Source organism: Dreissena polymorpha, chromosome 4, assembly GCF_020536995.1.
Source record: "Dreissena polymorpha isolate Duluth1 chromosome 4, UMN_Dpol_1.0, whole genome shotgun sequence".
Taxonomy (NCBI): domain Eukaryota; kingdom Metazoa; phylum Mollusca; class Bivalvia; order Myida; family Dreissenidae; genus Dreissena; species Dreissena polymorpha.
In genome coordinates, this window is record NC_068358.1 from 72,367,223 (window position 1) to 72,391,618 (window position 24,396).

The following is a 24,396-nucleotide window of genomic DNA, read 5'->3' on the forward strand; positions in this document are numbered from 1 at the left end:
ATGCTCTGTAAGCCCAAGAACAAAATATCCATGACCTTGCACTAGAAAGGCTCATGAAACGCAATAAACATAATTATAATTTTTAGCTCTGTATGAAGTGATCTAATGAAACATTTTCAGACTATTAAACTTTGTTATGTTAAGCACACATATAAATATGTGTCAAGTGAAATCAAAGCTAGGTCAACTTTTGAAACATTGTTACCATTTTACAGCTTTATTTATAATTCCGTCTTAATCAAACTTGGTCAGAATGTTAATCCAAGCGAGGTAAAAAAAACCTACGTTAACAGGTCAAATTTATAACAATTAGAATTAATATTCAATCTTGAAGACCCTCAGTCTGAATGTTTATCTCGACAATACCAAGTTAGAATTTCGGTCAAGTGTGGGAAGAAACTAAGTCCATAAGTAAAATCTGAGATAGACACTGCAACTCTTATAACACTACAAATGCCTGATGTGTAGCCTATATGGATTTAACCTTTTGTAAATGCATTTCTCGACTATATCAAGGCCTTAACTAAGATAAGGTCACTTGAAAAAGTAAACTTATTCACTAGGTCAAATCATCGACAAGTGTTCATTCAACAGGAGTGAGTACTTTAAAGTCATCAATGCTACCGTTTTATGCTCGTGCATTCAGATAGGGGACATATTTGCTTTTCTGCCAGATTATGTGTTAAGCATAACACAGAAATTAAAAGTATTTTTTATGAAATTAATTGTATCTTATTATGTAAAGTGATGCTCTTGTGTATAGTTATAATAAAGGTTTTTGTGACTCAACTGCTGTCTTTCACTTATGCATCTAAATTAAAACCTTTAATTTTAATAATAAATATAAGTGGTGACTTAAAATCTGAAGTAACAGTAGCCAATTTTAGCCTTTGACATAATTTGACTGTTGCCTTGTTATTGTACGTGTGTCTTCTTAGACTGTGGAGAATGCAACAAGGAGTTTGAAGGAGACTGCCCTATCCATGGACCCTACAACTACATTAAGGACAAAGAGGTGGAGCTACGTTCATCTTAAACTCATTAACAAAATGTAAAAGAGTGAATAAGAAAATGAAAAAAAATCACATATTTGTATGGGTAAATGAGACTGTTACTCGAAAAGTGTTTTAATGAATGTTGGAATATTTCATGGTTTAACATCTTAAAATATATGTCAATAAATTTAAGAAATGCCTTAAATATGCCCCTCTTATTCTAATTCAAAAAGAGTTTCCAGCACTTTCACATACACCTTAATATCCACCGCAGGTGCAAGAAGGTGACCCCTATGGAGCAGACCATACCTTGCCAGATGATCTTGAAATTAAAACCTCAAAAATAGTTGGGGCTGGTCTTGGAGTATTTTCAACAGTTGGACTGGAGTCAAGGATCATGTTTGGACCTTATGGGGGTGATGTCATCACTGACAACCATAAGTTGGGATATTGCTGGCAGGTGAAGCTGACTTCAAAGTGATGCTTAGCTTGATGTATCGATACTAAATTTTACTTTATAAGAGTAATTTAACTTATCTTACCAAGGCTTAATGGTTGAAAACAGAGAGCTGCTTTCACAAAAATGAATTATCTATCTAGAAGTCAATAAAGAAAATTTAATGTGTATGATGAAACCACAAAGTGTGAGGCAGTAAAAAGGTTCTTTTCGTCTGTCTCTCATCATGTTTTGGCGTCCTTAAACTTGGATTTTAAGGTACTATTGTTTGATCTTTTGCCACTTTAAAAAGTTTCATGACTTTACTTTTTAGATGTGTGTAAGGAAAGGTATTCATCATGAAGCTTGTTTTTTCTTTATCTCATTAACATAATGGTGGATATTTCTCAAACTCTCATATATTAAAATGACCTTACTGCATAGGTGATTGCAACGAAAGGAAAGTTTCGGCAGAACTATTGGTCTTCCATTGCAATTGTCTGTTTTACCACTTTCAAATATATAGTCCCAACAATTGGTGTTTCGAATTCTTGTTTTTTCTTTATCTCATTAACATAATGGTGGATATTTCTCAAACTCTCATATATTAAAATGACCTTACTGCATAGGTGATTGCAACGAAAGGAAAGTTTCGGCAGAACTATTGGTCTTCCATTGCAATTGTCTGTTTTACCACTTTCAAATATATAGTCCCAACAATTGGTGTTTCGAATTCCCTTTTAATTACTGGATTGATCTAGCTCAAGTGTTCACAATTGAATGATCTGAAGAGATGATTATTGAAAAATAATTTGTGCGGTAACAAGTTTTGGCAGAGTAATGGCCCTTTGTGTGGTTTCCCTCTATTAAATAAGAAGAGTAAAGGCCGTTTGTGTGGTTTCCGAGTATGTAATATGCAGAGTAAGGACCCCTAGTTTGGTTTCCCACCATAGAATATTAAGACCCAAAATTAAAGCCTTTAAGTGCTTGGCGGATTTTGTTCAGACTTTAACAGATGAATGATTTAGTTTGTAGATGAGAAAGAAATTTGAACAGCAACCAGTTATGGCTTATTTATGACCTTTTGTCTGATTGTCTTCTGTAGTATTTATAGTTGATTTGTCTGTTTCAAAACATATGGGATCAGTGTCTGTGACACATTTATGGTTGATATAACTATTGCGTATTATATATAAACATGCTGGTATGCAGGTTTCACACATCTTTTGAAACTGATTTGATTATTATGCAGGCTGTCAAGCGGTCATACTTTTTCCTACTTTTTCCTACTATTTCCTACTTTTTCATCAGGATCCTACTTTTTCCTATTTTTTTACCAAATCTTCCTACTATTCCTACTTTTTCATTTTCAATGGAGAATTATTTTTTTAAAAAGAGTTAGTAAACTTGCAGGATGAATGAATCTATGGCATGACTGTATCCCTGTTAATGTGCATTCATCTAGATGAGACCTGACAACCCATGCTGACTGTCTGCTAGCACCTCTTCAGGAGCATAAATATTTATTTCTTATGTAACTTTTAAAATTATTGACAAGTTTTTTTTGGAAGTAACAATAGTGCCTTGTTTACTTCCTTAGCATTTGTACACTGCAGACTTCACTACCTTACACAGTTCCCAGTGATGCAAGAGCTGAGGGAACCCATTGTTTATTCCAGTTTTATTTTGTTTCCATTGACAACAATTTGACCAAACCTTATGCATGTTAACATGATATTGCTGTTTGGAATGTAGAGATATAGAGATACATGTATTGTATGAGTGGTTATGTAATATGGAATTTATTACACAAGTTATTGGAAAAAAGATAAAACTGATGCTTTGCCGAGTTTTCATCATTTACAAATATAATGTAATAAATTCTGTATTACATGACAACGGATATGATGTTCTATTGATATCATAGGTACATCATGTTTAGTAATTAAAGATAAATGCACAGAGCCTAAATGCCCTGATACATTTTTATGCTCCCGGTAGGGTGGCATATTGCAGTTGTACTGTCAGTCCGTTTGTCTGTCTGTCTGTGTGTGTGTGTCCGTCCGAAAACTTTAATATGGGCCATAACTTTTGCAATATTGAAGATAGCAACTTGATATTTGGCATGCATGTGTATCTCATGAAGCTGCACATTTTGAGTGGTGAAAGGTGAAGATCATCCTTCAAGGTCAAAAGTTAAAAAATACAATCCAAGGGAAGTAATAAGCTTTAAAAGGGAGAAAATTTCTAAACCTGCCAAATGATATATTGAAATTTTATTTCAAAGCTGCGCAATAGTGGGCATTGTGTTTCGGACAAACACAATTCTTGTCTAATGATGCCATAGCTAGTGAGGTAACTTCAAGGTGTTAAAGCGAAGTATTAAAATTATTAAACGGCATTATTACACTCCCGCAAAGTCATCAATAATGTAAAAGCCATTATCTGAAACTGGAATAAACAATGTAGTGCAACTGTTTCATTGCCCAATCAATGCTGTCGTAAAAGATGTCAGGTGATAAGGTCCTATCTCCAGTTGCATAATCTGCTCTGCAATGACCAGTCATTTTGAATGTAACTTAAGTCATTATAACTGCACCCTATTGTCAATTTAAAGGTTTCACAATGTAGCTGTAGCAAAGCATTTACACTGCTTTATATACTAGTATTTATCTTGTACAACAAGTTGGTGTATCACTAAATAAATTTGGTCTTCTGCTTAAGGATATAACATGCACAATATAATTACCATTTTTATATCGATACACAGAAGACCTCTAACCACTTATTTGATGATACACCAAAATGAACAGCATCTAATTACATGTATACTTCTTTATCAGGGTAGCTTTGCTTGAAACTTAATTATCATAGATACACTATAAGTGCTAAAATTTCTAGTGGGAAAACACAGTTTAACCCTTCATGGAAGGAGAAGTTGGACAACAGTGGAAAAACACTGGGATCATGGTGCAAGAGAGATACCGGCAATGAGTTTGCAAGATATTGTACTGTCTGAATGAAGTCCATCTTGTAGTAATTCTGGTGCTAATCAACTTATAAGTCATGCAGATGGATAAAAACACAAGGAAAACATGAAATACATGCATGATAATTCACAAAAGCGTTTGTTTGGAAGTGCCCAAAAGCCAAGCAGCTCTCAGGGTTGTGGGGATAAATCTATCTGTATGCAAGTACATCCATCACACAAGGAACAGGTACAAAAGGCTGAAATCTTCTGGGCCCTTAAGGTAGCTTCTGTTTCAAGCTATGTTTCCTGGACCTGTGTCTAAAAAATAAGTATTATGTATTCCTACTTTTGAGGGAAAAGTTCCTACTTTTTTCCTACTTTTCTTGCAAAAGTAGTTCCTATTTTGTTTGTATGCCATAGAAATATTATATAAATATTGCTGTTTCGTTTCTAAATGCTTTTTTGTATCGCCTGACTATGGTCAGGGGACATATAGGTGTTACTTGCTTCGGCGGTGTCGGCGGCGTCCGCAGCGTCTGCGGCGTCACACTTTAAAAAAAGGCGCATAACTTCTGTGTCCCATCAGATAATGCTTTCATATTTGGTATGCATGTGTATCTGGACATCAACTTTACATGCGCATACAGTTTTGTACCCCTGTGACCTTGACCTTGAACTTGAGGTCAGCGTTCAGGTTTCGAAATATGCGACCGCGATTCGAAAAAGTCTTTTAACTACTGTGTCCCTTCAGATATTGCTTTCATATTTTGTTTGCATGTATATCTGGACAACACCTTTCCATGCGCATATTTTTTTAACCCTGTGACCTTGACCTTGAGGTCAGCGTTCAGGTTTCGAAATGTGCGACCGCGATTCGAAAAAGGCTCATAACTACTGTGTCTCTTCAGATATTGCTTTCATATTTAGTATGCATGTGTATCTGGACAACACCTTTCCATGCGCATAAACGATTTTACCTCTGTTACCTTGACCTTGAATTTAGGGTCCGCTTTTAGATTTCGAAATCTGCGACCGCGACCCAAAAAAGGTTTATAACTAATATGTCTTGAGCTTTTCTTTAAACATCATTTTTTGATAGATTTTTTTTTTAACCCGGCATAGTAAACAATTAACACAGGTATGCTACCATCAGGCGACACATCCAACTCGCGGAGTTCTGGTTGGTTATTGTTGTCTAACATGTGAATGCTGCTCTAAATAACTAGTATACTAGGTTATAGATCATATTATATCATGATTTTGGTGTATCAATCTTATGTATTAATCTTGTTTACCTGTTTGTTGTTTATAGTAAGAGTCTATTCTATCAGATCTATAAGGAAGGCAAAGCGAGCCACTTTGTGGATGCCCAGAACAAGGCCACCTCTAATTGGATGAGATATGTGAACTGAGCAGTGAATGCGGCAGATCAAAACCTTGTAGCATTCCAGTACAAAGGAGGCATCTATTACTGCGAATTCAAGCCCGTTCCATCAGGTACATACATGACTTAAGATATGAATACTAAATGTGGGGGCTGTCTGATAAGAGCAGTCTTACCTTGGCATTACAGGTTCAATGCCCTTTATCAGTGCATGTGAGTTTGCTTGATTGTCACCATACAGGAATAGTGTGTTTTTGTCAGGTACTCCGGTTTTCACAATTGCATAAGGCCATACCAATATTTAGTACCTTAGAGTATGAAATAAAAAGTTGGAAATTGCAACTTTAATTTAAATTTCTGTCAAAGTCTTATAACCGTCTGATACACCATCTGGGTCTGCATATTGGAGCCTTAGGCATTGAAAGACCTCATAAACATCAACACATACACAACTCTGAATGTAGGGTGAATCCAAGTGATAGAACCACCCGCTTCTCACATTCTCTGGTTTGGTCTGAGTCCATGTTGCAGCTATTGAGAACAGATAAACAAATACTAGTTAGTTATTTGTACAAATTGACCATTTTGCCATTGTACTGTGCCATTCCATTTTAATCAAACAATATTTTATATTTATCAAGAAAAGCCATAAATTAACAAATCTTTAACTAAAAACCTGTAATATATTTCAGTCTGAGAAACAAAACTTAATTATGTTGAGAAGAATACATTTCGTTAATTAAAAAATAAATAACATTTACACATTTGCACAATTTTCATCAATAATTATTGGGTATAAGTCACTATTGTGAAAAGGATATAGTTAAGGAATTCAGTGTTACATAACAAGATTACACTTTTCACATTTTGTATTAATAACTTGAGAAAATATTTTCAATTGTTACAGGAGAGGAACTGCTAATCTGGTACGGAGATGAGTACGCCAGAGAACTTGGCCTCATCCGAGACGATAATTTGCTTTTCAGACCTAAATATGTCTATGGAGAAGGTTTGTTGTCTGTCTTGAAAAGTTATCATGACAGTACATTATTGTTAAACCTTCAAGATCAATTAATTAATGTTTCCGTAGTATTGTATTGTCAATAAGAGCAAAACATTTTTTCCGGTTATAATTTCAAACATAATCAATTTTCATTTTTGATATTAAAATGTGTCCTGAATATCATGTTAATATTGTTATTTTTCAGAAATGTACCCATGTGTTTTCTGCAAGAAAGCATTCAAAGCTACAGTCCTCTGTGTGCGTCATTTGAAGAGAATGCATAGTGGTGATAAAATTACATCAAATGATCTACAAGTTCTGGATCAGGGGCTTCGAGAAAAGGATAATAAATATCTAAAAAAGAATTCAAATCCTTTTAATCTCACAACAGGAAAGAGAATGTACAAGTGTGAGGTGTGTGATTATGCATGTTACCAGAGTGGTAACTTGAAGACACATATGATGATACATACAGGAGAGAGACCATACAAGTGTGATGTATGTGGTTATGCATGTCACCATAGAAGTCACTTGAAGACACATATGAGAATACATACAGGAGAGAAACCATACAAGTGTGAGGTGTGTGGTTATGCATTTAAGCAGAGTAATACCTTGAAGCAACACACGAGCATACATACAGGAGAGAGACCATACAAGTGCCATGTATGTGGTTATGCAAGTAAACATAGTCGAAACCTTAAGACACATATGATGATACATACACAAGAGAGAATGTACAAGTGCGATGTGTGTGGTTACGCATGTAACCATTCTGGAAACTTTAAGACACACATGAGGAGACATACAGGAGACAGACCACACAAGACAGGGGAGAGACCGCACAAGTGTGAGGTGTGTGGTTATGCATGTAACCAGAGTGATTCCTTGAAGAGACATATGAAGATACATACAGGAGAGAAACCATACAAGTGTGATGTGTGTGGTTATGCATGTAACCTGAGAAGTAACTTGAAGAGACACATGAGGAGACATACATGAGAGAGACCATACAAGTGTGAGGTTAGTGGTTATGCATGTAACCAGAGTAATGCATTGAAGAGACATATGAGGATACATACAGGAGAGAAACCTTATAAGTGTTAGGTGTGTGGTGATGCATGTAACCAGAGAGGTCACTTGCAGAGACATATAAGGATACATACAGGAGAGAAACCATAAAGGTGTGATGTGTGTGGTTATGCATGTAACCAGAGTGGTGCTTTGAGGATACACATGAGGATACATACAGGAGAGAGACCGTACACGTGTGAGGAGTGCGGTTATGAATGTAACAAAAGAGGTTACTTAAAGACACACATTATGATACATACAGGAGAGAGACCATTCAAGTGTGATGTATGTGGTTATGCATGTCGCCAAAGTAGTCACTTTAAGACACACTTGAGAATACATACAGGTGAGAGACCATAGAAGTGTGAGATGTGTTGTTATGGATTTAACCAGAATGGTATTTGAAAATGCAAATGATGATACAGACATGAGAGGAAGAGCACAAGTATGGAGTGTGTGATAATGTATACAAAAAGAGTGGTCACTTGAAGAGACACATAAGGATACATACAGGGAATAGATCGTATATGTGTGAGGTGTGTTAATGTGAAGAGACACACGAGGATTCATAACAGATGAAAGACTCTGCAAGTGAGAGGTATGTGGCTATGCATGTTATCAGAGTGGTACCTTGTAGTAACTCATGAGAATATAAACAGGAGAGTCAATTTACACATGTGAGGTGTGTGGTTATGCATGTTACCATAGTGATGACTTGAAAAAAACACGTGATAATACATAAAAAAGAGAGACTGTACAAGTGTGAAGTGTGTGATAATACATGTAACAAGAGTGTCGACTTAAAGAGACACATGAGGATACATTCAGAAGTAAGACTACCAAGTGTGAGGTGTGTTGTTATGCATGTTACGCGAGAGCTAACTTGCAGAGGCTCATGAGGATATATACAGGAGAAAGACTGTACAAGTGTGAGGTGTGTGGTTATGCATGTTACGCGAGAGCTAACTTGCAGAGGCTCATGAGGATATATACAGGAGAAAGACTGTACAAGTGTGAGGTGTGTTGTTATGCATGTTACGCGAGAGCTAACTTGCAGAGGCTCATGAGGATATATACAGGAGAAAGACTGTACAAGTGTGAGGTGTGTTGTTATGCATGTTACGCGAGAGCTAACTTGCAGAGGCTCATGAGGATATATACAGGAGAAAGACTGTACAAGTGTGAGGTGTGTGGTTATGCATGTTACGCGAGAGCTAACTTGCAGAGGCTCATGAGGATATATACAGGAGAAAGACTGTACAAGTGTGAGGTGTGTTGTTATGCATGTTACGCGAGAGCTAACTTGCAGAGGCTCATGAGGATATATACAGGAGAAAGACTGTACAAGTGTGAGGTGTGTTGTTATGCATGTTACTGATACACTTGATGATACACTTAGGAGAGAGATTTTGCAAGTGTGATTATGCATGTAACCAGAGCGGTCACTTACAGACACACTTCGGGGTACATACAGGAGAAAGACTTCACAAGTGTGCTGTATTGTTATGCATGTTACCAGGTTGGTCACTTAAAGACACAGGCAATGATTCTATAGGAGACAGTGGTCTGATAATGATTATTATGCATGTCGTTTATTAGTTTATGAAAAATAAATTAAATGTTATTACTAAGATTTCATTTTGCAAACTATTTTGACACATCTATTTAGATCATAGTGTCATTGTTGACATTTTTACATACTGAACTATCTACGTGAAATAGATTAACATGACACATATGAAAGAAATAAATGGTACAAAAACGAACTGAAATGTGTATTGAAAGGAAGAAATATCAAAGAAAATAACGTTGTTAAGTGCTTTATTTGTGTGAATTATTTAGTAAAATTTTATTGTAAGTAATAACGACAGTGTGTTAATCTCGCTGATAAATTCCAAATAGACGCTTTCATTTTTTTTTACGTTTTCCAAAAGGAACTCATCCGAAGTCTGTGAAAGACCATTTTTAGATCTGCACACTTCTGAAACCTTTCAGACAAAAACCATTTTGATAATCGTATAATGTTGATATTTGAAATGAACGGCGCGACATCATTGTTATGATAATTAACAGATACGTAGATCTACGTCTCTGTAATTTACAAGCGATTTCCCGGTAATTGAGTTAGATTCTATCTTGTTTATTATCCGTTAGTTTTTGGTTTTCATAATGGTCTGTCTTGATGATCACATTCATTTGTGCTTCTACTGAATGTTATTGCTCCAAGTGACAGTAGGGGAACATATGGGGTATTTTAATGTGCCGTATCTACAAAGTGCGCACTCGATGCCATGCAAACATGAAAGATGTGACAGGCAAGTGCGATAACTCCGATACGCACACGCTCACCAAATAGTTACCACTCGGCGTCGCGATAGTACCGATATTACGTGCGCATATATTAGCAAGCGCGCGCGCACGCAACACTATCGCATGCGAACGTAATAAGTTCGTGTGCTCACGTTAAATAACGCTGAATACGTATTAAAATAGCCTCCATTTATTCTAAAAATTATATAATTTGCTTCAATATTGCTGAAAGTATTTTTTTAATTTTTTGCTTTGATTTTAGCAAACAATACAAACACATACAGATTTGCCTATCATCATTAATAAATAACACGCTAAATTGTAGTTTCTTCGAAAAACTTTGTATACGATACAATAGAGGAATAACAACACTATTGCCAAGCAATATATGTCCCATACCGGCTGCACCATTGTCAGAATTATTTTTTTATTCTATTTTATTCATTTGTTGCCAAAGCAATCAGAATTCTTGACGAAGGAAAAAAATAAAAAGACGTGCATAATATCCATATTGCCATCTGACCATGTTTCAAGTTTCATGAAAAAATATGGACAACTTTTAAAGTTATCGCAGGATCCAGAAATATGTGACAGACAGACTCACGGACAGACGGACAGAGCGCAAACCTTAAGTCCCCTCCGGTGAAACCGGTAGGGGACAATACGCATCAGTGATCTTAAATTAATTAATGTGATCTTGTCAGATTTTTCTTTCCAAGCCAGTTATGATAATGATATCATGTTTTTTTTTAGAGTTTAATGGTCAGTGAAATGAAATCGAACCATATGTGATGAAGTATCTCTGTACTGCAAACCTAACAAGTTATACTATTGAATGACATAAGATCATCGAGTTCGCATAGAAACACATAGTTAATCTATATTAAACAGTATTAAAAATGTAATTCCTTTTATCTGCACTGTCCGGAATTCACCTGTTTTATTGAGCGGTACATTCGGTCAGTCAATGTATGATTGATATGTTTATATCCTTGTATATTAATTGAGAAGGACACTTTTAATGTTGGTTATTACTCACAAAACTGTAATGCATTAGCTCGAAAATACCAGTAGTTTAAAAGTAATGTACTTACCATTGTTCTCTTGCCTCTTACGTATTAATGAAGGGAACCTTTTCACAGATTTTTGCATGTATTTAAATTTGTCGTTAAATGCTTTATATTGATAAATGTAAACATTGGGTCTAAAAAGCTCCAGTAAAAAGACAAGAATAAAATTAAAGACAGAAAAAGTAGCCCTCAGCTGACCCCTGGAGTACTAGTCTATCGCTTAGACCACTCGGCCATCCGTGCTCATACAATGAGTGATGTATTTTAAACTTTATATAAGCAACCCTCCTAGTATCACAAATTATAACGGCAACAACAGAACTCTCCAAATTATTCAATCGTTGTACGTTGCAACGCTTTATAATTTTCAGGTTTTTAAATCGCTAAAAGATGCATATAATAGATATTTTAGAGCAGGGTAAATGTTCAGTATTACTGTTTCCTCACAAATATTATAACTACAAACAAAATTTGCGAATATGAAACATTTTTTTTTATTTTGTCAATTTTCCAAAACGTGAAAAGGCCCCTTAAAGTCATACTATGAAGTAGGTACAGTGCGCCCTAGAAATAACATACATCTACATGTAACAGGTTGTATAAACGTTCACAAATACGTGCATATAATACCTGATACAGTCAAATTCAGGCATTTACACGTATCTCAATTTAAACCAATTTACGTTAGATCGATGGTATCAAAGTCTGAGAATTGTTGTGACTTACCGGTACTCAAGCCCTATTTTCTGGGTCGCCCAGTTACCATATATTTATTTATTATAAATTGATAAATGTCTGCTTGTCTTTTGTGTATAAGTCACCTAAGTATTTCGATTAAATAAATCATTGAAATTAATTGTTTGTTTGTACTTGCGTGTTTTGTTGAGTTTAAATAATATAATGTGTTGCTTACAAAAGATGCAACAATATAAAAGAACGCGTGTTCACTTTAATTTTCATTGAAAACGGAATAATCTTCATATATAAATAAATAACATTATACAAATAATTATATAGTCTGACAAGAGTTGTCATTTCCTAACATATTTTTAAAACGGTTTAAGGAAATGTTTTTGACAATAGCTCGTCCACTAAAATATTTTATTGACCAGTTTAACAAATCAGATCATGAATCAAGCGGCATATCTTTTGTACCACATTCTTTTAGAATAGCAAAGGCAATTAATATTCACTTAAACATCATGTTAAAGCCGTAAACATTGCATGGCGTCACTGACGTTGCAACCTTATTTAAGCAAAACGACGTAACGAATTGGTCAGTCAAACAAAAAGTAGCCAATGAAAATGACCATAAAGCTAGACATACACTTGTGTTAATATTGGCCATGGCGAAACTACATAGAAAACAAGATTTGGCGCATGATGAAGTTATAAAAACATAAACAATAATGCATAAATAAGTATTGCAATTGTAACGATTAACCAACCGTAATAGCTTTTTCATATGACTTTGCATTTTAACTATTTTAAATTTGCAATCAAAATCAAGTGTTTTTTTTTATAAGTACCGCGGCCCATAAAACATGACAACGTACACAGTAATCAGATGCGCGGACGTTTAAGTCTACTTACCATGATCAGGCCCACACTGAACACAATCTACGCACGTACACCAAGAATGAACAATTTATAACATTATAATATAAAGCACAAACTTAAGTAGAGTATAATGACATACGGAATGGTTTTAAACCGTGTTGTATAATTAGACCTTCGTTCACATTATTGAATCATTATAAAACGTATATTTTGGTACTGTTTCATAATATTTTAGTTTTAATGCAATGTTTACTTTGTTTTAAATATGTGCTGTAATGAATCGAATCATATACATATTACATATAATACCCTTAACCTCTGCATGTCTTACTAAATGATAAATATATCTCTTGCCCGAAGCTCACGCGTTCTACACTCCAGGGCATTATACTATACAGCAGTTTGACATGAATATTCAAACCGTGCGATAACCTCTAAGGAAGAACTTGAAGATTAGGACACTCCAAATTGATGTATTGGTCTACGGATGTTTGTTAAAGTTGAAGAGGCGAGCGAAAATAATATTTATTTTTTTTGAAAACAGGCAAATTCTCGAGCGAGCGAAGAGCGAAGAATAAAAAATCACATTTCGATAGAAAAATATTGCATTATCAAGAGATACAGGTTTAAACAGCTATATTTTACATTCACATAAATTCTTATACAAAGAATATATATCGACCTCATATTTATAGGAGTAAGTTGCATATGACCTTTGACCACGAAATATACATGTAACCATATCATTAAAGTGAGGGACACATGTCTACCTACTGCTGCTTATATTTGTTTGAAGCTTTAAACAGTGAAAGCTGTGCAAAGGTATACCGTGTTGCAAGCTTTGAAAAGGTACACCATGTTGCAATAGCACTTGAAGAGGGACAATCATCAAAATAATAATGACAGGCAGTCGGACAAAGGCCATGCATATAATCCATTGTCGCTACCTTATTTAAAAGGGGCATATCGATGGCTAGTACGGTATTGTATTTTTCTGAAATAAATTTATACATTACGAAAAACTTATTTGATGTTTCTGAAATACACGGACCTAGCTGTTAAAAATGTTCCGTCAACCATGTATTTTAAAAATTATAAAACATTGTCCAGTGAAACATTTACAACCAGCATTTAATAATTTTATGTTTATTTTGTGTTCACTTAAAATTGTGTTATAGGAAAGATTTGCCTACATATAGGGAAATACCGTCCATATGCCCATTTAATTAAGAAAAAGTAAAAACAATCTTACGTCATGTTTCCCCGATGTTGTTTGAAATTGAACATGCTTCAACGATATCTGCGGATAGTTGCATGTTCGAACGTAAACAAACACATTCAAATAAGTCACAGAACGTAAAAGATGTGTTTATATTTTTAAGGGTTGGCTGCAGCAACTTTTCACCACAATTTGTTAAAACGGTCACGCATCCTTACATGTACTGCTCGTGCAGAAAGCTATTTTTTCTGGTCGTTTCGATCGAATTTTTTAGCGTATGCAGTTATCGATTAAAAAGGTTACGAAACACTTTATTTGGCATTCGTATTCAGCGTAAAAATCGTTTCTGCTAGATCGCGTTTTTTTCACAAATTAAAAACAACAACATGCGCTATGGTTACAGAAGGACACAAAAATGCGTGCGAGCGGTAAAAAAATATTTTATTTTTTTTACATTTTTAAAAATAGGTGCGGCAAATCCGACGACCACCATATCAATAAGGAGTGGCCTTAAAATATAAGTACAAAGTTCACACGTTATCAGTCACATAAGGACTGCAGCGTTTTCAGAAAAAGTTCATCAACAACATTAACTAGTAAGTGCTTTAAACTTACTTCTCAATAATTTGTTGTACTAAATAGTTTTTGAGAAAAAAATCTTCATTCATGAGAAATTCATGTTTTAAACAGTTATGTACTTCACTGATCATTATCTGTTTATCAAATTACACTTAATACAATTGTTCAAGTAACAACTGAGTTACCAGAAATATCTAAGATCGAAAAAGGAACAGGGTGCTACTAGAAAAGAGTATTGTGTAAAGACCATACTCATAGTGATTATCTATTTGATATATTATTTATTCAAATTCTAATTATATCTTAAAGTCGTTGTTTGTCAGTCCATATAACAATATGAAGGGGCGGCAATTGTTGGTAATGCAGATGTCTGCCAATTGGTGATTGAGGAGAACATCCTTCTTAATGCGTTTGCTGTACGAATGTTTTACCTTCTGAAAATATCCGGAGCTGCTTCTACATATGGCTTCTAAGTTCCAGTGTGTAGACCATCCAAGTGTATCGGGGGACGTCATCTGTCGTGACTGCAAAGCAATCGTCTGAACGCGCTGCTACATAAATGGACATAACAAGGGGGAATGTGACGTAATAGATGTTAACAGCGTGACCTCATTGTATGGTAAGCTGCAACTTAACTGATACATCTTCGTCAGACTTTGGACAAGAAGCAAGCGACACGCGCCAATCTTTTGGAACAAATACACAATGACAAAGACAATGTTGTTCTTCGGATGGAAGATGAATTAGGGCAACTTTTGGTCAAGCTCGCGGAAATCAAGTCAAGTAACGGAGAAGAGATGCATGCGTCCTTCGACAGATACAAGAAAGGGATAAAGAAGGGCGGCTCAACGCTAAAAAATCTAGTCATGAAGCTGAATGGACAGATTGACGAATTTATACTAATGGAAGGATCGACAATAGACGACTATAAAGCGACTGGGTCATTGAAAAGGCTTGCGCAGCGGAAACTTGCGCAGACCAGCGATGGCGAAAAGCATCCCCAAGGAATATTCGTGCTTGCAGAATTCCTCCAGAGTATATTGGACGGGCGCGTGAAGACGTTTGGATCCTACACCCTACATTTCCCTCTTGCAAGGAAGAGCTAGAGAGCTATAAACTGAAAGTTTAAAGCTTACAGCAATTATGAAAATGGCGACAAAATATGTAATTATATCATGTCGTATGAATTAAAAAATGCCCGAAAAGACAATCGGCGTTGAAATTAATAGTGGTATGGAATGATCTAAATAAAAACCAACAAGTTAACCAATATGATCAGTTAAGTGATTATCGAACGCTATAAAAACTGTATACTATACGTGTCAAAACAGTTGTATATAAGTTGAAATCTTCTTGAGAAGTAGATAAAATATGCTATTACAACTATTTGTATTAATAAAACGCATCAGCGATTAAAATATAAATAAATATAGGCAGTAATTTTTGCAAATGTTCATTCCATATTTGTCGTCGAAAAAAATCACGTGGAAACTACACAATATAGCTATTTCCGATTCAATTATACAGTAAATAAACACATGTTAGATCATTTATTTAAATAATTACATTAAATGCAAATCACTTGTTTATAAAAAAGTCGTACTTTAAAATCAACAATCCATAAAACTACAATGTGATATATGAAGAGACAATGGTTTTGGAGATGGTATTTTGTTTTGTTTGCAATGAAGAAATCTTATTGTACAACGCAATTGCGTTTACGAACTTGCTTCATCTGTCATAAATCCTAAAACTGACCAAATTGTTTGTTGAGTGTTTACAGCACACTCATTTGAACCTGCAGAATGCAGACTTCTACCTGATTGTCTTAGTAAACATGAGATCATCTAATATGTAATGTTCTTATTCTCACGATACGCTACTCAGTCACACTCATATTTATTTGATTGATTAAATGAGTGTTATGTGTTAGCCCTTTACCACTTAGATACTGTTTTAAAGACCTTTCTAACTAGATGCAAGTTTTAAAGGCTTTATTTCCAACCCTTAGATACTGATGAGCAGCAAACAGCATAAAACCTGAACAGACTGCGCGTGACTCACAGGCTGTCCTTGTTTTATGCTGTTTGCACATAGTCATTTTCACTTTTGTTTCTGAGTGAGAAAGGGTTAAAATGTGTTTGTTATATATTTTAGTCTCTACTGTATTCTACTATAAGAAAAGTCATCAGCCTGTCTCATGTGCATATTGCACAGCAGAGTTATCCGACAGTAAATCGCTAAATGTTTTCGGAATTTTCAAGCATAAACATTTGTGAAATATAGCATTATAGATTATATCAGACTCTACTTTTGCTGTGCCATTTCCGGTGTTTCTGATATAATAAAATATTAAAAGTCCAAAGCCTTATAATCTCTGTATGCAAATTAAATTCTCAAAAGGAGACCTACGCAATATGTATTAAAACAAGGTAACACATATCAGCGAGTAACATTCCCTTAATTTATAAAATTTACCGATCTCGATTGGCGTTTAATTTTGCCGTTGCATAAATGTTTCAAGAAATCTACATGTATTTCAAAGTGATCATATACATCCTTGCAGCAAATATAGCTTGATGTTTTGTTGGGACCACTGCAATGATGGCTGTTTACGCTCTCGAATCTTACACGTCCAAAGCACCAGGAAACACTAACACATAATATTTATATTTTTAAAATACACCGACTATAGTCTATATTTTCAATTCATAAATTTTAGTATACGAAATCTGGGTTGTTTAAATTTATAAATACTGGGAAGGAAAACATCTTGAAGGCATTTTATTGGACTCAACTTCCGGTAGGTCTATATATCTTTAGAAAAACAAGTCATTACATTTTCATTCTGAGCTGCGGTTTTGCTCGCAACAAAAAGGTCTTTTATCTTATCCTTAACTTAAACAAAGACATTGGACCATCAGTATAAAGAAGATAACAACACATTTTATATTCTATTAGGAAAACGACAGACAGAATGTTTTATTGACGTAATCTTAACAGTTTTTTGTCATTCATAAATAGTTAGTCGTATTTCTACATTAGTTACTTAGTTAGTCACATTAAGGTTTTGCGCAACAAATATATTCATGTATAAATAATGGATGAAATTAATTTAATGATTAAATTGTACGTACAATTCGGAGGGTAGAACGATAAACATAGTACAAGAGTAAAAATGAGTTATACGGCGTTTTGTTAGACAAACAAGTAAGAGATGAATAGATTGAATTTAAGGTAGCGCACCTCTAATGGGCACATATCCAAATATAATCTAATTAATTATTTTTTAATCAGCATCATTTCACTGAACTACATGCAAATTTGTAGGTAGGCTTTCCATGCTTTTTAAAAAAATATACCGATTTTTTCAAAACCACCCCCACGCTCGGCTTTTGTCCAGTTTATTTTCACCCCTGGGGTATATAAAAGTTCCATAATTCATTCAAATTTCCAAATATGGGCATGCAGTTGGTGTGTACAGATGCTGTAAAGGTGTTTAAAGTTTAAATAAGATGAAATAAGTATTCTTTTACAGACATTTATTTTTTACAAATGTTTATCTATGGAAGAGCGCCATGAAATGTAAGTGATTTCAGCCAAGTAAAAATTGGGTCGGTTAAAAACAAAGTGTCATAAAATTCAAAATAGTATCATTTAAGTCATATTTTAAACTTAGTTTTTATAGAAACACTATATACAGCAAAAATACCAAGAAGTAGACAGATTTACCGTTTACTTTTTGAAATAAAAATAAAAATGCAACATGCATGGTTCGTATTTTCAACAGTAAATCACCCAATTTCGCCATAACGTTGTTTTAATTTTAATAATTGAAGAATGTGCATAAAAATTGCATCATATTTAACAATAAATATAGCTTATATGCCATATTAAATCAAATTACGTTAGAAAATAAAGAAAACGCGTCGCAAAAAAGTATACGTCGTCGGCAGGATTGGAACCTGCGCGGGAATATCCCAAAAGATTACTAGTCTATCGCCTTAACCACTAGGCTACGGCACCTAATAGTAGGCTCTTCAACCTTCGAAGAAATCGCGGGAAATCATTAGAGGTGCACTACCTTAAATATTAGGTAGTATAACAATTTGCGTTGATTTTTATGCATATATACTGTAAGAGACAAGTTCGCCTAACATACAGACAATGAGTAGAATGGATTCAATTGTTTGATGTCACAGAAATGTCGGAGGATAAAAAACACAAACAAAATACAGTTATTAGAACGTTATACAAGAGCAGTTGGTAAGGAAAAAAAACATAGATGAAGAGGAACAGATCAATAAATATTTGAACTTCTATGTCCAGGATGAGTTATGTTGGATCATGTGTTAAGGCTTTGCATATAAACTTGCTCAGTTTTTCATTTGTTTTTTGTTTGTTTGACGTATCCTTTAATTCAACAAATTTAAACATACTTGTTTTTTTTTTATTGGCGTCGCACTGAAGTTCGGCGACTCGTATGATATACGTTTTTTTTCGCTTATGTGAGGAGAAGTTATTTTACGGATCAATGTATATATTTTTGTTGTCAGAATATCTTGCATAGTGGTGATGTTTTGTGTAAATTAGTGTAAAAAAGTACTGCATTTGTGCCTATTACATTTACTACAACATGTATTGCCAATAATGCAAAGCTAATTCTTTTAATTAATTACTGATCACAGGGACTGGGCAATAATAAAAGATCACAGGGACTGGGCAAATACGCGAACCGGTGAAACGTTCTGGTTTTGTTTAAAAACAAAACATAAAATATATTTATTTTGTGTTTTTTGTAACAAAAGCGCAGACTTTTGCTGTTCGAGTTTTGGTTAACGCGTATGTTCTTCAATTTCACAAGACGACAGCGAGTACACGGTTTGTTGCTTTATTGATAACCGTTACACTACAGACACTTATTAATATCTTAGTTAGAAGGTGATTTTTCAAGCGGTTTCGTAGTGTAGTGGTTACTCGCTCGCTTCACACGTGAGAGGCCCAAGGTTCGAGCCCCAGTAGAATCAATTTATTTTATTTGTGTTCTATGTTAATTTTTTGTTTTGATGTAGACATTTTAGATTAAATAAATATGCTGTTTTATTGTAAGCATTTTTTGTTTTTATTATGCCCATGAAATATATGTGCGAGAGGGTGAGTGGGTGGGGGGTTCGTTAACACATTAAAACTTTTACAGTGTTTTCATATCAATGAGTACTCAACCCCTATCGTAAATGAGCAACGTAAGAATAAGTTCAGAATCATCTCCGCTAGCAGTTGAGAAAAATATGAAATTATACTTTCAAGATGAAGCAGATTTTTTAAAACCTACACAGTTCTGTTCCATTAATGAAAACTGCACACGGATGCCAGTAAAAAAAGGAAACCAATGTAAATAAAATGAACTATGAAATATTTGGGGGTTACAACACAAAATCATAGATAATGGTTATTTGGGGGTTATAACACAACATTATAGAAAATGGCTATTTTGGGGGTTATAACACAAAATCATAGATAATGGTTATACCAGTATCTTTTTCTATTTTGTTTAAAATAATCGGCCAATATATTAATATTTACAGTAGAAAAAAAATCGTTCCATGCAACTTCATTGAGTGCCTTTAACACTGAAATTCCCGACGTCCTTTGATGCTTTGCATCAATAGTTATCTTATAGTAGTATGCTTTGATACACTCGTTTCGCAGTGAATTTAAAGCTGGGCATATCATAATGAAAGAAAACGACAACTGCGCAAAAGCTGTACCATAATTTAATTATTCTTTTATTCTAAAAAGTGTTGGTAGTTATGAAGCTAACATCAGAAGCATCAACAATAAAATGTGTCCTTTAATCATAATAATAATAATAATGCTTTTCATAGAAATGATACCAACACATTATGCATCTACTGATTGTTCTTGTCAACATGCTTACATTTGAAATCAAAAGCATTTATACAAGATATTGATGTACCGGTAGTTACTGTATAATAAAAAAACACACAATCTGGGACGATTCTTCACGCACATGCATTCGGCCCTGTTTTACCAGAGCTCAGATACGGATAACAAATAAAATATTTACCATATATTATTAATGAAGCAAACGATATGAAAGATTGGTATGCATACATGAATGTCAATAATTGAATACAGAAATTTAACAAAACTTGCTCTAACAAACGATTTCTTTTTGTAAAATATTTATACTATGTGATGAATATGATCATAAACTATAGTATAAAGCAGTCATTTAAATAAGTATTAGTCTTTATGTAAATTAAGACCTATGCGTGTGTAAACAATACAAAGACGATTTAATACTGCCCCTCGTGTATAAAATGTATGGATGTGAATTAAATATATGGCAGGAACAATCTTAATGTAAAGACCATAATACTATACTTTTTCAGCCCATTCTATGTTTCTCCTCTATCAGTATGAAATGCTGTTATATGGTGTAAAAAGCTTAAATTGAAGCTACATTATAAAGAAATGACAGACTTACGAAAAATATATTATGCTAGTAGGTATTAGTATACCGTAAACACGCTGGGTATGCGAATACTTCGTTGACGGATGGCACTTCACTAACAGAGAACAACAAACGCCACGCGCGAGAGGTAAGTTCCTCTGTTTTATTTAAAGTTATATCCTAAAGATTAGTTTTTAAGACAAGAGACATGGTCGAGTTGATAAATGGTGTATCCTTTTGTATTGGGAATACACAATTTCACGGAAGAATGGTACAGTTTTTCCCAAAAAATAGAAAATTCGATCGAAAAACAGCATAAACTGGATGAACAGTAAACATTTTAACAAAATAAAACTACTTGGAATTATTGCAAGAAATTGTTTGCTATTCCAGCATGTAGAGTAATCACTGTGCTTCAAATACTGAAATTTTGATAGTATTCAATGAAATATAAACAAAGATAGTGCATGTTGTAATAGGTGGCATACATAAAGTTGCAGGCACTTTGTTTACCGATAAAGGGCACTTCAGATTACGGAGACTTTCAACAAAGCGGGCACTCTAATAACTGAGTTTTATCTTTACCTTAAATGCATATATTTATATTATGGCTATTCATACGAAACATTTTTAAAATATATTTTTCAAAAATCACATTACTATTAATTTATACTATGTTTATTATAATTGCAATTTTCAAATAAGATAATATTTAATATTAAATAAATGTGTACATAATGAACTTGTTTTTTATTGGTAACTTGAGATTCAGAGAAAATGAAAAAACAACGGATAATGCGGATCAACACAATCGTGTTTAATTTTACTTATAGCAGGGCTCTAGATAACGGTAGTGAAGGGGTCTTTATGAGGCAAATACACATTTGTTCTTCATAAAATCCTATGTCGGCTGTGCTTATTTAAATCGCATCACCAAGACGATACTTATGCGTAGCAACAAAATTAAAAAGAGAATGGTACAACTCTCTTAATTTTGAGCCCTGCTTATAGGGAGCACTTTCCTTTACGCAACGCTAACGTTTGCGGGAGGCGGAAAACTACAACGGGCGAGGCATGGTCAGGGGTGATAACCCCAAAAAAAGGTTAGGGTAAGGGTTAGGATTAGGGGTCGGGTTAGGGTTAGGGTTGGGTTTAGGCTAACCCAAACCCTAACCCGACCCCTAACACTAACCCAAACCCTAACCCTAACCCTCTAACCTCCCCTTGCGCAATACCATACCATGCCTCGCCCGTTGTAGTTTTCCGCCTCCCAAAGCTCGAAGTGCGATTCACCTGACCCTAAATCACTGTATTGGTTGAGTTTAAAGAAACACGGGTAAAATTAAATCGTAAAAACAACTGATTCTGGAAAAAGGAATGCGTACATAAAATGTTTAAATGTCATATTATGGAGTCAGTACTTAGTATACCCCCACAAACGAAGTTTAGGGTGCTAAATAGGATAGAACTTGTCTGTCTGTCGGTCGGTCGGTCCGTATTAAATGTCCGCTATCTCGGTTTTCATCCGATCTTCACCAAACTTGGTCAGAAGTGGTATCTAGATGATGTCTATGTCAAGTTTGAATATTGGTCATTACGGGTCAAAAACTAAGTCACGGTGTCACTTGGTGCGTTTTAAACATTCAGCATGGTGTCCGCTCTCTAATTCAAGAAGTGTTCGTCCAATATTTGCCAAACTTGGTCAGAAGTTGTATTAAGATGATGTCTAGGCCAAGTTTTAACATGGGCCATGCCGGGCCAAAAACTAGGTCACGGGGTCACTTGGTGCGTTTTTTAACATTCAGCATGGTGTCCGCTCTCTAATCCAAGTAGTATTCATCAGATATTCACCAAACTTGGTCAGAAGTTGTATCTTGATGATGTATAGGCAAAGTTCAAACATGGGCCATGCGGGGTCAAAACTAAGTCACGGGTCACTTAGTGCGTTTTAAACATTGAGCATGGTGTCCACTGTTTTTGTGTGAAGACAACGCGTGAAATATTCTGTAATTTAAACGTAATTTAAAATATATGGTCATATAGATTTTACTCATTAGACATATCCAATTTGTTTAACATTTCTCTTTCACATATACCAAATCATAATCATATTTCAAAAGGATAAGAACATGCTTCGGTAATTCGTTTTTTATTTGCGTACTAAGTACATTCATTTTTATTTATTGTCTGCTTACTTCAACAGTATTCCACAGAGAATTCTGCATTTTTGATTCACAAAAAACGAGTGTATTATATCTGGAAAAAGTGTCTAGATGTCTGGAAACGAAGTGCCATTGTTTTTTAGATGATCGGTAAACGAAGTGCAGATGAAAAATGTGCTTGCGACTCTTAAAACATTTGAATTTTCTCAAATACATTAGTAAACTAAAATGTAACATGTTGTAACATTACTGGATATATTGATCTTTTATTTCGAATAGTAAGCACGTTCTTGCTTTATTTTCAAGTATGTTTATTTTGTTAAAATATGTACTGATCATTCAATTCATGCTGATAATCGATGGAATTTTATGTTTTTTTTTTTTAATAATTCACCAAACAATGTTCTGTGTCTAAAAACCAGATAAACAGAACATAGATACAAAAAAGCTGAAGAACTCACCTCTCGCGCGTGGCTTTTGTTGTTCTCTGTTAGTGAAGTGCCATCCGTCAACGAAGTATTCGCATACCCGGCGTGGTAAAGGGATGGAAAAATGATACAAGCTATAATACACAAGGAACATAAAAAGTGTAGATATCAACGTGGTAAGAAAGAGATAAAAGTGGTATAACTTGGAATTAGGAAAGTTGCGATGAGAGAGGAAGCAGTTTGCAGAACATGGTATGTCCATAAGATGGAAAATAATAATAATCTATGACTATCTCGGATGACAGACTGCAAATGCTTGAATATCAGTGAATTTTGCTTCGCCTGATCCGTCTTTTACACAGAAGAGAGGTGGTTGCAATATTATGGGTTTAACACTGGACAGATTGAAATTGTAAGTTTATAAAGGACAATTTAATAACAAGTGATATGGGATATATAGTCACACGATATTGACAATATGGATGCTGTGCAATGTTTTTTTCGTTCAAATGTTCATATTAGATGCTACAATGTATTCACAAACGTTCATGTAGAATATTAGACATACGTTGACCTTCATTGTAATGGAGCCGAGTTATTTATTTATCTTGACACCCATGCAAGTCACCATTTGCAAAACTACGTTTATTGTATGCCTGCATAGAGTTAATAGGTAAATATCATTGATTGAAAACTGGCATTCTATTTTCAAAATACTCACTAATTT

General features: G+C 34.6%; 1 pseudogene; it reads left to right on the forward strand.

Moving 5' to 3' along the window:
- Positions 1-8,223, forward strand: LOC127878504 (zinc finger protein 85-like; annotated as a pseudogene).
- The last annotated feature ends 16,173 nt before the right edge of the window (positions 8,224-24,396 follow it).